At 32.5% G+C, this 15,572-nt stretch overlaps 1 protein-coding gene across 2 annotated transcripts in view; it reads left to right on the top strand.

Annotated features, from left to right (window-relative positions):
* LOC128987885 (fatty acyl-CoA reductase wat-like) overlaps positions 1-15,572 on the top strand; it is a 60,763-nt gene that overhangs the window by 5,517 nt on the left and 39,674 nt on the right. The window contains exon 1 of one of the 2 annotated variants that reach the window (XM_054408961.1): positions 8,019-8,097. The exons of the other annotated variant lie outside the window; for it this stretch is intronic. The gene's annotated coding sequence lies outside the window, so the exon portion shown is untranslated. Of the gene's footprint in view, positions 1-8,018; positions 8,098-15,572 lie in introns of those variants that run through there. 2 annotated transcript variants of the gene reach the window in all.

Raw genomic sequence — 15,572 nt, 5'->3', positions numbered from 1 at the left:
TATGTTGGGAATATTTAGTCGTTTGCTTGATGAAACATTGACTTCATATCTGTTTTCAACGTTCACCGCTACATTTTCTTTAAAATGTTGAAACACTTCCGCATGAATGGAGTCTCTCTGTTTCACCCCAATAGGACCCTTCTTCTAATTGTCTGCCAGCTCCCTAGATCTCTGAATTCTGGTTTGCTCTGGCAAAATAAAGTTAGAAGAGACGTATTACGACTTCCATTGCGTGATTGTTTCCCCATCACGGTCCATCCAAGGTACGTTTCAATAGCAACTAAATCGTCGTCAATCCTCTGGATAGTTCCTGTATACAAATCCACTAATACATCTGCACCAAGAAAAAAATTTTAACATCTGGTACATTTTCACCTACATCAGTTAAAATAATGTTATTTTCTTTCAAGATGTCAAAATACTCTTCATTCTTAAGCCTAGGTACATGGTTGCAAATCATTTCTTGATCTGTCACAGGAATAGAGATCTTGAAAGAGTTATTTACATTCTGAAGAGTCACTAGGTAATTTTTATGAGATTTTAAAACATTTTTATTAGCTCGCTTTATTGTCCGGTACAAATTTTATACTAACTTCCCGATGAGCTAGAGACTTGAAACTTGAAACATAATTTTACAAATGGAAGACAATGCAATATTATATCATTTATTTTTCATATTTCCCTTGGGCTACGCCCCATGGGCTTGTTTTTATTAATTCACTTTCTTGCAAATTTTGATACTTCCCGATGAGCTAGAGACTCAAAACTTGAAACATAGCTCACAAATGGATGACAATGCAATATTACGTCATTTAATTTTCATATTTCCCTTGGGCTACGCCCCATGGGCTTGTTTTTATTAGCTCGCTTTCCTACAAATTTTGATATCAATTTTAAACAAAGTTCCCGATGAGCTAGAGACTTGAAATTTGAAACATAGCTCACAAATGGATGACAATGCAATATTATATCATTTAAATTTCATATTTTCCTTGGGCTACGCCCCATGGGCTTCCAAATTTTCCATGTTTACATTTTGAAAGAATGTAAACATATCAATTAATTTAAGTCAGCTGTAAATACTTAAATTTGACAGTTCGAAGAGCTACAAATTTGTTAATTATTCTTAACCGTTTTGTGGTTAAGAGGTACAGGTTATGCTCCCAAGAGATTCTTTATTCAAACAAACATTTCAAAATAAAGATAAACAATCTGATTGCAGATATAAAGATGTTTGTTAATAATGTCAATTGTTATTTATTTAGTCCTATTCTATAAAGTAAACAATAAATAAAATAGATTGATATATTTATAGTTAGTAGGTAGGCCATACATTCAATCTAATACATAATTATATGAAAAAGAAACTTATATAAATCTTATTTCCCACATGCCTCTGTCTTAATCTGATATAGATGCTTGAAATAGATTTAACATCCAACACATTAAAAACTAAAAAGTAGAAAATAATTTATAAATAAAAAATTTTTTTAAAACAAAACGTTTTTAAACACACTAAAAAGTAGAAAATCCTACTAATATTATAAATGAGAAAGTTTGGATGTATGGATGTATGTTTGTGACAAGTGAACGCGAAAAATACTGGTCAGATTGGGCTGAAATTTGGCATGATGATAGCTGACATTCCCGATTAACATATAGGCATATTCTTATTTCAAAAATCCTTTCGGGCTCCGCCCCAGTGGCTCTGGAGTTTCCCATGTTAACCTAATGAGAAATGGAATTATTGAATCTTAACAGCTGTTTCAATTAAACAAGTTGGTTCTGTTCTATGATGTTCAATAGCATTAAAGTTACAAGGATTACCAACAGGGTGCAGCACTATTATTTCTTTTACATTTATGACAACAGCTAATTTGCAACCAAAAGGTGAGTGAGCGTAGCGAACGAGCTCCAACCTAAAGGTGAGTAGCAAACAAACTTCAACCAGGACGTGATTGAGCCATGCGAACGAGATAATCTTGAAAATTAAGAAGTTAAACGGGGCAAAGCCCGCGGGTTACAGCTAGTAATTTATAAATATGTGGAGAGTATAAATACTTGTAAGATTTAAAACGAAAAACGTGGGGTGTATGCAATTGATAATAATACCAATAAGTTCAATAGGTTCAATAAATTCAATAGGTTCGATAGGTAATAGGTTCAATAGGTGAAGGTAATTGTAAATTATATATTGCATGCACCCATGTTTTTCTTTTTAAATCTTACAAGCATTTATACTCAACGCATATTTATAAATTATTTTCTACTTTTTAGTGCGTTTAAAACGTTTTGTTTTAAAAAAGTTTTTTATTTATAAATTATTTGGTTTAGATTTACTCTACCAAACAAACTATGATTAATGACTTCACTACCTGTTTCTTGTAGACCTAATTTAGTGACACAGTCCTTAGTAATGTAGGATCTTTGGGAACCTGGATCCAAAAGTGCTCTTCCTAAATATTCTTTACCTTTCTCATCTGCAACCTTAACTAATAGAGTCTGTAATAGAGTTTCTCCTGTACCATTTCCAAAATTACTGAGAACCTCTGACTTAGGCTTAGTTATATAGCTGCTGTAAGTCTGGTATGTCAACATCAATTTTAGATCTACTTTCATATAAGTCCCTACTCATGATCCCATAATGCCTTTTACCACAGAAGAGACATTTGACAAATATGTTGCACTTTTTTGCTGCGTGGCCTTGCTTCAAGCATACAAAGCAGCAATTTTTCTTTTTCAGATGCTCCTTTCTTCCATCTAATAGTCCAGGAAATAAAGCTAAAAATATCATCAAATTAGGAAATAATTAAAGCCAGATTTTTTTCCATTTTTACCTTCTATTAGGTATACAAATCAAATACAGAAAGTTCCCCATTAATGGTGTGTGCGGATTTGCCAATCTACTGGTTAAATTAAAATAATTATAAAATGATTTTAAAAAATCTGGATAAGAAATGTTTATTCTTTCTTACAAGTAGACTATTCAATAAAAAAGTCATAAAACAGGTTAATCATAAATTATTGCATGAATACTTCTAATACAGTATGTAAACCTAACATAGCACACACAGAATAAGTTCGCAATGTAGGCTAGTTCTTTACTTAATCTCTATTTTTTGCTTTTTTCACAGGAGGCCTCTGATAGTTCACATCATTATACAGTGTTTCACCGGAACCCTGACAAACTTCAGGAAATAGTTCCTGGGGTCAAAACTGAAAAATGTCCTATAAGCATAAAATGTCCTAAGCTCACTCGTTATCTAGTTATACGTAAAAAATTTTTTTTAGGTTTTTAGTCGATCTGTAGAACATTTTTCCCTCTAGATTGAAAAATTGACAAGATATTTTGATAAAACTTGCATTGATAAATAGAATATTAAATTTCAAAGAGATTTCATTACTATTTTGTGCAATCATGTTGGTTGTGACCATCAAACTTGTATTATATACTTCGATGGTTGTGACTGATAAGTTTAAAAATAAAATATTTTCAAAAAATCTTGATTAAAAATTATTTTTTGTTTTTGACAGCTCTTCATGTGGTACCATTCAAGCTTTTTGCTTGCAACTTTACAAAGAGTTGTAGAATTTAACGGAGAACAAGGAAATGTGAATTGATGTATATCTTTTATTGGGATAATTTTTGTCAAAATCTAAAATATTTTAAAATATCAAAAATTAATTAAATTAAACTAAATAAACAAAATTGTATATACGGTATTTAGCTTATTTTTTTAACACATCCTAATAAAAGTTGGTATATGGGTTTTCCTAGTTGAAAAGTATTGCATAATGGCCTAAAATTTCCTTCTTTTTAATTTTTAATGATAGAAAAAAGGCAATACCGGTACCCACTTTCCCATGTTAACCTTATGGAAAAAAAATAAAATACAATAGCTCACATATTTCTTAACACATCTTATTAAAACTTGGTATATCCCTTCTTTTAGTTGAGTAGTACATGATTATGGCCTAAAATCTCTTGTTTTGCATTTCTGTTGCACAAAGCCTGCTTACTACCATCCTTTAGGAAAAAATTAGTTTTTCCAACTTTTTGTTTGTCTAATGAACGTTTTAACCTAAAATAGATATAATATTTTTAAAAGAGTGTTTGTGATTAGATAGAATATTAAATTTTAATTAGATACCTTTACTTATTTGTGCAGAAATATTTACTGTGGTAAACAAATCTTTTGAAAACCAATACAGTACTTGATCCAAAAAAACTAGATAAAAATATGTTTTTATTTTAGTAGCCATTCATACTGTAACCTTTCTATCGTTGATCTAGCGGATATTTTAGGCCACAATCTTGTAGTACTCAACTAAAAAAAGGAACATACCAAGTTTTAATTAGATGTGTCAGAAATATGCGAGCTATCGTATTTAATTTTTTCCCCATAAGGTTAACTTAGGAAAGTGGGTATGCTTGTTTTCAATCATAAAACGAAAGAGAAGAAACTTTTAGGCCATTGTGCAATACTTACTTCTCAACTAGGAGAACCCATATACCAACATTTATGCCATTTTATTTATTTCGCTTAATTTAATTAGTTTTTATATTTTACAATATTTTAGATTTTGACCAAAATTATCCCGATAAAAGGTACCTATAGATAAATTCACATTTCCTTGTTCTCCGTTAAATTCTACAACTTTTGGTAAGGTTGCAAGCCAGAAGCGTGAATGTTACTACATGAAGAGCTGTCAAAAACAAAAAATAATTTTAAATCAAGATTTGTTTGAAAATATTTTATTTTTAATAGTCACAACCAAAATGTTTGCCCAAAATAGTAATGAAATCTCTTTGAAATTTAATTTTCTCTCTACCAATGCAAGTTTTATCAAAATATCTTGTCAATTTTTCAATATAGATGTAAAACAGATAAACTGAAAACCTAAAATAGCCTATTTTTACGTACAAATAGAAAACGAGTGAGTTTAGGACATATAGGAAGTTTTTTATTTTAGGTTTGATCCAAGGGACCATTTCCTGAAGTTTGTCAGGGTTCCCGTGAAACACCCTGTATATTAGCACATAAAGCCACCTACCAAATTTGTTTAAAATGCATTTATAAACAAGAAATATATATATATATATAATATTTGTGTACTGTATAGCATATGAATTATTCTCCATGAGAAAAACATGGGAACTGAGTACAAAGGTTTGCCGCAACAAGGAATACAAAATATGAGTTTTTATGAAAATATTAATAGAACTCAACTAGGTGAAACAACATAAAAAGTTTTATTAATTTATATTCATAATTAAGGGAGACGTAGCCTTAAATTATTCTCCTTCAGAATAACATAGGGGCTGAGTATGCAGGTTTGCTGCTACAGAATTTGGAGAAAAAATTTAAAAAATTGCTATTTGGAGAAAAAATGTTTTTAGAGAAAATATCAATAGACCACAACGAGAAGAAGCCGTATACCAAGTTCCATCAGTATACGTTCACGAATAAGCGAGGTGTACAACTTTTCTATTCCTCCATAAGAATAACATTAGACAGCGGTACTGTCTTTAGCACTTTCAATATCTCAGTAACCAATTTGCGTAGATAAATGATCAAAATACCAATCTGTGTAATTTTTAAAGCCGTATCCAATGGTAACAACTAAAATTTGAATCTTTCAAACTTTAAATGTTAGTTAATTAATGTCAATTAATGTTAGTTAATGTCAAACTTTAATGTTAAATTACTCGAAACCCCCATTTTTGGGATACAAAATCCCCCCAAAACACCCCTTCGGATTAAGCGATCTGGCTGGTTTTCAAACTTTAAGTTTGATATGCTACATTAATGGTTTGTACTAAATTTCATCAGAATCAGACAATTTTTACGTGCGTAATAGCTAATTTCCTGTAGGAGAAATTTGCTATATGACGTTAGAACATTTGACGAAGTTTGTGAAATTCCCGTACACACAATATTTGAGGAACTCTTCATTTTTGATCATTAGACCAAAGTAAAGCCATCCATGAAAAAAAAAATCCAGACTTTAATTTTTCCCTAGTCAAAATCTATATTTCCTGGACTATAAAGTTAATTGTTGAAAATAGGAACAATCTTGAGCATTGTGCCCTCCTTTAGAACAATAAGTGCAGTTACTCACCAACCTTCTAGGACCCTCTGTACCAGTTGTCAATAGAGCTGCTACCATAGGTTAACTCTGACGAGTTTCATGTACAGTTGACATTTTCTTTTGGCCGCTGTATTTGCTGTTGTTGTCTCCTGGAGTGGTAGATTTAAAACTCGAACGAGCAAGCGCCAGCCTCTCTTCACTTTCCACCTCAGCCTTTAGAAAATCAAGAAGTTCTTTTAGAAAATTACAAGAAATTACTAGATCTGACGATGTAGAAGTTGAGGGTGTGTGTAGTAACCTACTTGAACGATGCCGCTCCCAGGCTCGTAATGTTTCTTCGGGCAAAGCAGATTCTACAAGAGGATACAGCATTGAAGCATACTTGTCTGAAGTGACTCCTTAAGTTTCAAGTGCCCAACTGTGTTTCTAATTTGTCATACAGTCGGCACAGTTTAGTATTAGGACCTAGCGTTACTTGTTGGTGCACCAAACTGAGCAGTTCCCTCACATATACTTCTATTAAAAATGGTCATCCCCACCAAATCTTGCTTTTAATTGTTGTAGGGCCTTAACATAATTAGTTCCCGATGGTGGAAAACTTTCTACTAATTCCCTAGGGGACGATCCTGGTTTTAAAGATTGGATGAGGTATTGGAACTTACCTCAGGTTCTAGATCAGGATCATCGTGGACCTTTTTAAACTGCCCCCAAAACCCTATCCAATTTTTTACATCTCCATCAAACTGGCTTAATTGTAATTTAGGTAGACTTAAGCCCTTCTTAGATGCTAATTTAAGACTGTGAACGGTATCCTCAACTTCACTTCTTGACTGTTGACTTAGGCCAACCTGAATAATGAAATGGTCATACTTAGCTCTCATTGAAGATAACATGTCTCTGTAAGATTCTGTAGTATCAAACTCAGCTTCTAGGCCTAAGTCCTCTTCTTTTGTTGCAGGATCTCCAAACAAGGCTTCCTTGATGTCTTCATCTAGCTCAAAAAGCCTATCAGCTTTATCTTGCAGCTTGTTTAAATTACTTTTAATTATTACTTCATCTTAACTATCTTCATTCAGTAATTTGTCCATTTCATTTCTGCACTTTGTAAAAGTTCTTCTTAGTTGAGTCCTTTCAGTCTTTAATGACCTCAGCTTATCCATTGTAAGTAAAATATAAGCTTGGTCCTAATCTGAATTTTTACTATAAATGTCCGGTCACGGTCGCCACTATATTAGAACTCGTGTAAAACAAAGAACTTTTACAATATTATTATAATAAAGAACTGATTTAATGCTGATACATAACAAATATTTAAAACATTTCTTTATAAAAAAATTGTTATGTTCTCTTTTCTAACTTTAAACCCTTACAAAAACTCTTCTCTATTGTTTAAATCAATTAAAACATAAAACGTCTGTTAATTAAAAACAAAGCCTAACAAATAATTATATTTGATGTTGATCAATCTTGAATCTGTATATAAAAATAACTCGATTTCCAACACAACTGTTGTAGTCTGCTTGTTTATGAACATATTTTGATCAAATTTATAAAATACATTCATTTCTTACTAAACTGCAATATTAACATTTTACAACAAAAAACTTTTTTTACCCTCCCTGTTGCAGCAAACCTAAGTACTCGTTAAACTAATTTGATTTAAATAGGGAATAAATGTGATATTTTTAAGGAGACATTTTAGTGTAGATCCAATCAGATAAATGGAAATTCGCTAAGTCTGCAGTCTTGCTGCGGCGGGGTTTTTGAGTTCTTATAAAACAATCATTATTTTGACTAGTGTAACTATTCACATATATATGTATGTAGACTACTTGACCATTGTATAATGCACAATCACTTAACAAATTAGATGCAACATTCATATTGATGAGTTTGGTTCACTAGTTTTGTAACGTCATTGTCCTCCGGTTCTTTGACTTGTGTTGTGTGTCTGTGACTTACAATTATTAAAGAGACAATACCTACTTCTTTCTGAGTGCATCGGTAATTAATAATCACAACATTAGTGATTTATTAACCATTATTTGTGTAATTAAATTTGATATCCATCCATTGCGGTCATTTTAATTACAGTAGACTCCCTCTTACCCAGACTCCTCGGGACCGAGGCCAGTCCAGATAATGGTTTTTCCGGTTAAACCGACATCCCCAAAAACTTGTTAAAACGGACCGTTTAAATGCATACTGTATACAGTATCTGACTTAAATTTAGGAGAGCATTGTATTTAGACACATGATCACTGGTCTCAAATCTTTCCCTTGAGAACAAGTCATTTCAGTACCGCCCACTTGCTGCTGATCTAGTCCGGTTAAACCGATGTGGTGATAAAACTTTTCCGGTTAAAGTGATGTCATTCCAGCCGAGTGTAGTCCGGTTAAACCGATGTCCAGTTAAAAGGTGTCCGGATAAGAGGGAGTCTACTGTACATGCAATATGTGGCATTATGAAAGTACATTTCTTAGTTTTAAAAAAATTAACCTAGTTCTTCTATTTTCAAAACTATTACCGATAAAAAGTATGAGACATCATAAGATAAGTATTAGTAATCAAATTTTACTTATTATAAAAAATACCATTTGTAAAAACGATTAAATAAGTTTTAACCGATCATCATTTATAACGCGTTGTTAAAGTCAATATAACATGTTTTTTTGTCAAACTGAGACTATCAGATGTGTATTTTAGAGATAGACAGTATATTTTTTAACTGATTCCGTGATAAAATATCTTTGTGATTTCGTTATGCAGGTTTATCACACCCCCTTTGCTGTTTTCCATAAAAATGCCCCAATTAGATAAAGACCCTTAAATTAATTAAACATGATCCCTTGTAGGCCTAAATGTATCCTGAGTATACCCAGCCTTGCTAAATTATTTTATTCAGGAGGATGACACTTCTCGGTTTACTATATAATTAATATTTTTTCTCTTTTCAGAACATATATAATTTTGTAAGAGAATAATTGTAACAATATGAATAAATCATACAATCAAAAAATTCAATATCATAATAGTGGAAGAATATTAGAAAAATCGACCTAACAAATTCGGACTAAGTGGAAACTTTGCACAGTTGTTTAGTTAGCCTAAATAAATAAAATATCAAAAGTCCCGATAAATCCTGGCTGTGCTTCAGCCGCCATCTTGGATCTTGGTGGCCAATTTTCACTTTTTTGACAATATTTCACAAACTATTGGTATTAGAGAATTTTCGTAAATAAAAGTTAAAGATCGTCTAAAAATACATCTTTTTTTATATTACAAGGTTTGCTCTATCTCTAACAGTTATTGAGTAATAAAAGTTAGTATTAAATTTAAAACTCCCATGTTATTCTTATGGAGGAAAATAAAAATTTTGCAGTTTGCTTATTCATGGATATATTTTGATCAAACTTGGCAAGTTTATTTATTTTATACTAAGCTATTAATCTTACTAATATTATAAATGTGAAAGTTTGTGTGTTTGTTTGTTTGTTTGAAGTTCAATCATGCTTTAACTACTGGTCGGATTGGGCTGAAATTTGGTATGATGCTAGCTCACATTCCCGATTAACATATAGACGTATTCGTATCTCAAAAATCCTTTCGGGCTCCGCCCCAGTGGCTCTGGAGTTTCCCATGTTAACCTTATGAGTATTCATATTTAAAAGGGATTTTTTTGTCAGCTGTTTCAATTACTCAAGTTGTTCTATGATATTCAATATTATTCAAAGTTAATAAGGTTCACCAACAGGGTGTAGCACTTATACATTTTTTTCATTTATGACAACATAGATAATTTGAAGCTGTGATGCACATGAGAACTGTTAAAGTATGATTGTTCACAGTTAAGATTATGTTTTTAATTTATAAAATGATGTTTTGATATTGTGCGAATACTCGATAATTTACTTAAATTTTTATTGTTTAGGTGTAGTGGTAGAACATTATGGCTATCGTATATGTGCTATACTATAGCTTCCGTAAATTAAAAGAACCAAATTTTCTCAAAACTGTGTCCTCTTCCATTGCAAACACAAAGCATTAGTATAACTGCAATAAGCATTTTATACTTATAAGCCAACCCCGTACGAAGGACGGGTAAAGTTATTTAAATAGGAAATATATCTTACATTTTTAGGATATATTTTTAGTAAAAATCCAGTCAGGCAAATGGATATTCATTTGTTAATCATATTAACAATCATTTTTTCTTATTAGTATTATGATTTAAAGCCCACTTACTATCTTGTCACTACTAAGTAACTACTCAAAACTTACATGGTACGTTATTACTCCCGGTATAATTATTTTGTCGGTAAATATTAGGAAATTAAACCTTAAAATCCGGACTAAATTGAAATTTTGCACAGTTAGCCTAGTTGATGAAAATGGCAAAAGTCCCCACAAATTCCGGCTGTGCCTCAGCCGCATTTATTCCGGATTTTAAGGTTGAATTTCCTAATATTCACCGACAAAATAATTATACCGGGAGTAATAAGTAGGCCTACCATGTAAGTAGTTACATAGTAGTGAAAAGATAGTGAGTGGACTTTAAACTTTAATACTAATAAGGGAAAACTATTGTTAATATGTCAAAAAATAACCTTCCATTTGCCTGACTGGATCATTACTAAAATACTTCCTAAAAATGTAAGATAGATTCCCTATTTAAATACGGTAACTTTAAATTTAACGAGTACTAGGTTTACTGCTATGGAGAGAGTAATAAAGCGTGGATTGAAGTTAAATATCATTAGCTTAGTATGAAATGAATAAATTTGCCAAGTTTGATCAAATTATATCCATAAATAAGCAATATGCAACAATTTTATTTTCCTCTATAAGAATAACATGGGAATTTTAAATTTAATACTTACATTTATATATTTATCTCAATAACCGTTAGAGATAGAGCAAACCTTGTATTATAAAAAAAAATGTATTTTTAGACGTTCTTTAACTTATGTATTTACGAAAATTCTCTAATACCAATAGTTTGTGAAATATTGTCAATAAAGTGAAAATTGGCCGCCATTTTCCGAGATGGCGGCTGAAGCACAGCCGGGATTTATGGGGACTTTTGATATTTTATTTATTTAGGCTTACTAAACAACTGTGCAAAGTTTCCACTTAGTCTGAATTTGTGAAGTCGAATGGCAGTTTTACCCCTAAAATTCTTGGACTATAAGAAAAGTTTTTATCCAGACAAATTTTCAGGCAAAAATTTCCCTTTTTTAAAAAGAAGAATCTCTTTAAATTGAGAAACAACTTGTACGAACACAGAACCTACTTAATGGAGTTATAATTAACAAATTAATGCTCCAACAATAAATGTGATTAATAATCTACTAGAGGACCATAGCAGCAATTAACCTTAAGCTTTAAATTGAACTAGTTAACAGCCCGTGCTTTGCCACGGGAATAATGTCAGCAATAAAAAATGTTGATGCATATTCCGTGGAGATCCAATAAATGAATAAGGCAATATTATTTGTTTTCCAACAGCATCGTCCTGAAGACCACTTCTTTTGTGCACAAAGTCAGCAATATTCAGATAAAGATCAGCACGTAGGCTGTTTTGATTGAAACGAATATAGTTTAAACGTGTGCCCTCAATCCTACAATACATGTCCACTGTCCATTGCAGGTAGAGTTTTTGTGATCTATGCAATAGGCTGAAATCTGGACGAATCGCAAGCTGATAGGATGCGTACTGCAGTAATGTAGTTTTTTTACGTTGATTTACACTACAACGGTCATGTTCTGTTTGGGGTTTCCATCCAAAGTCACCATATGGGAACAACAGAGGATAGGCCAATGGGTCTAAAGATGGCTCAATCACAGAAATTTTACGAAAACCATTAGATCTTGAATATACTCTTTAAGTTTCTCTCACCAGGGGGTGCACCATCTTCTGACCGGAATATAACAGCCACATCTGTTTGAACGGCATCGTTGTAGCTTGTAGCGTCTCCTGTCACACAGTTTGTCTTCCACTATATGCATAAGAATTTCAGAGTCATATTTACAACACATATCTGCCATAGTTCTAAATGAAGATATGAAGGGATTGATGGAATAAAGATATTCACTTAAATAATGCATCAGCAGTTGGTCGCATTTCACATTGGACCTTTGACCCATTCTGTGAGTAACAGCGGTGTTTACGTCGTATATATAGAGTTGGGCATACTTTGGTTCAATGTTAGAGGGTATTAACGGTCCAATCCGATGGTAAAAGGAGTCATGGATCCTAAAGTTATATATACCACCATTCATCTAAGTGATTGAAGTGGTTGATTCATCTAAGTGAGACTCAGAACTCACCATAGCAAAAGCTGAGTTGTATGATCTTATATTATTCAAATAGTTTCTTGATAGATTTTTTGTTTCTTTTACATTTGATGTAGTCCCGTTGATAAGATTCTCCATAAACTCCGAATGTTGATAAGGGGCTAATTTTACCTTCCCCTTGTGTCAACATAAGGAGAATGCATTTGTGTCCCTGTTAAGCCCCCCATACACTATCGAAGTTGTGGTATACAACTTTAACAAATTCACTTTTCCTTGTTTGAAATCATGTGTACAGGAACTCCTAGATTAATAATTACATACTGAAAGTAAGGTTATAAAAATAATAACAAATCTAACAAACATTAAAAAGCTGACATATGATTTACAATTACAGTATTAAATAAGCTGTAAATTATATCTATCTATCTATATAAATAAAATTAGAGTTTTGTCTGTACATTGCTTAGAATAATGAACTTTTTGGTTATTTTTACATTTCATAGGTCAGAGAAACCGAATCAAACCTTATCTCAATTTCTGTCTGTCTGTCTGTCTGTCTGTCTGTCTGTCTATCTGTCATTGTCTTGGTAACGCTAAAATACGCACTTTATTACAACTACTCCTCAATAACTATAGCACTGTCCCGCCTGAAACTTATTTTCCAAATACTATACATATATGAGATGGTTTTAGACGTATTTCATCGAATATGAGACAGTTAGATATTTAACAGTAAACCCTTGAAAATCAAGTTTTTGTCGATTTTTGACGTGGAATTTCTGGAAGCCCATGTTAACCTTATGAGAAATGAAATTATTGAATCTTAACAGCTGTTTCAATTAAACAAGTTGGTTCTGTTCTGTGATGTTCAATAGCATTAAAGTTACAAGGATTACCAACAGGGTGCAGCACTAGCACTATTATTTCTTTTACATTTATGACAACAGCTAATTTGCAACCTGGAGGCGAGTGAGCGTAGCGAACGAGCTAACCTGAAGGCAAGTGAGCGTAGCGAACGAGCTAACCTGAAGGAAAGTGAGCGCAGCGAACGAGCTCCAACATACAGGTGAGTGAGCGTAGCGAACGAACTTCAACCAGGACGTGATTGAGCCATGCAAACGAGATCAGATAGTAAAAATAAAAGTAAGCCTACCGTTATAGGATCGACCGGCAGACACAGAGGTAATTTAACCTTTTATTGATTGTCATACCGATCCGGAACAACAAAAAACAACATAAAATGAAGCTATGTATAATAGTTTGGCCAGCATATCTTAAAATATGCAAACCAACTGCTGTTCGTTATATAAGAAGGTTTCAACTGAATATTATAAGATCCCCGTGCGTAGAACGGGTACACAGCTAGTTCTTCAATAAGAATTGTATTGACTCAACCTTTGAAGGGCTGTAGGTCTTAACCCTTAGAAAAATCGTGAATTCTAATGAAGTTCAGCAAATCTATGTATCATCCCCTTTAATTTGACACATAGATCTTGTGGATCGGTCCAGTAATTACTGAGAAATCAGTGTTACAACTGTGTATTAAATATATAGATCCTCAACAGCCATGGTACCTTTTTCCTAGCTCGAGGTATCTCATGGGGACCGATTCGTTTATAGAATTAAATATATAGATTTTCACTTGTTTTTTGAAGATCCACATCTAAAAAAAATAATGAAATCAAAATTTCAAAATACTTAAAAAATACTACATGTTGCCATTAAAGTATCCCTTTCAATGTTGTAGTAGAGCCCTACTCTCCTATAGTCCGTTCAAAAAACTCAGGCAGTTTCAGGGGAAGTTTTCTGGTTTCATCCTCTACTTTTTTCCTAGATGTATGTTATAGCTGATTGACAGTTATGAGCTTATCTGTCCAGCTGTTTTTTCAAAAGTAGGGTATGGTGGATGGGATGGAATTGTTTCCCCTACAACTGCCTACATTTTGTGATCACACCACCACAGGTCTGTCTCCACATCGTAATCCCAGTAAACTCCCCCTTATTTACTTAATGTTCCAACAATCCCGATGTTGGCGATGTTACCTCAAACCTTTCCAACTCTCATGAAATGGGGCTCAGAATATAAGGCTTATGAAAAATAATCCTTTCTTAAATTGTAATTAGATAGAAATAACATTATTTATCAATTGCCTGCTTTACTGATCTCCCTTGTCTTGCGTCTCTTCAACTAACCCATTGACGCCGACTTAACGAGCGTTACTCGTCTGGCCACTGCAGGCCCAAAATCCAACTAAATGAGCTTAGCTTGTTTTTTTTTTAAATTTTTGTTTAACTTTTATGATGTTTATAAATAGGCTATCTTGCTTTTGGTTTTGAGTATTTAATAATTTATTTTTGGGAATAACAATGGTTGTGTTGCCATGGAAACCAGATATCACCCAAAATGAGCTGTTATAAGGTAAAACAAACAATTATTTTTCTTTGTTATTGTTATTACCTACTTATAAATAAAAGTAAACAACTTGTTATTTTTCAATGTAGGGAATCAAATCAAATAAAATCAAATCATTCTTTATTTTGTAGTTTCATTAAGAATAATACAATGGTGTCAATAAAAATACAATAATATATCATATATATAACAATTAGAGTAAATGTCTACAAATTTGTTAAAATTAATTGCTGACAGAGGGCACTGCAGGCAGCTCATTAATTCCTTCCCCAATTGGTTAAATTGGCTATCAGCTGATGTATCTAATAATTTTATCTGCTTGTTAAGTCACCCTTGCCTTTTTCAGAACAGTAATATTTTAGTGTGAAATTACATTTTTAGACTCTAAAAAAAAAATTTATTTCTTACAAAAATTATAATAAAAACAAACAAATTTGAGGAATATTTTATTACATTAATTCGTGGAAATCTGGTTTTGCCAGGTTTTTAGGCAGTAGTCCATGTGTGAATTATCTATGCAATGCATTGGCTGGTGAATGCATTGTGCACTGACCTGTATGAATAAAACATTACAGTGAAATTTCTCTAAATCCATGGATTAACAGAACTACTGAACCGAGTCTAGTCGAATATTTTACCCAAAGTTGTCCTTAATTGCATTTCATAAATGAACTTTGATGAAGGCAAAGGCTGATATTAAAATGTAACTCGGTATTCAACAATCAATTACATAGGTCCTTGATGGCAAGTAGCTGTTAAATAAAAAAG

This window comes from Macrosteles quadrilineatus, unplaced genomic scaffold (assembly GCF_028750875.1).
Source record: "Macrosteles quadrilineatus isolate MER2022 unplaced genomic scaffold, UCM_ALF_1.0 Scaffold_2__2_contigs__length_208266976, whole genome shotgun sequence".
Taxonomy (NCBI): domain Eukaryota; kingdom Metazoa; phylum Arthropoda; class Insecta; order Hemiptera; family Cicadellidae; genus Macrosteles; species Macrosteles quadrilineatus.
Note: the sequence above shows the minus strand (reverse complement) of the source record. Positions and strands in the feature narration are given on the sequence as shown.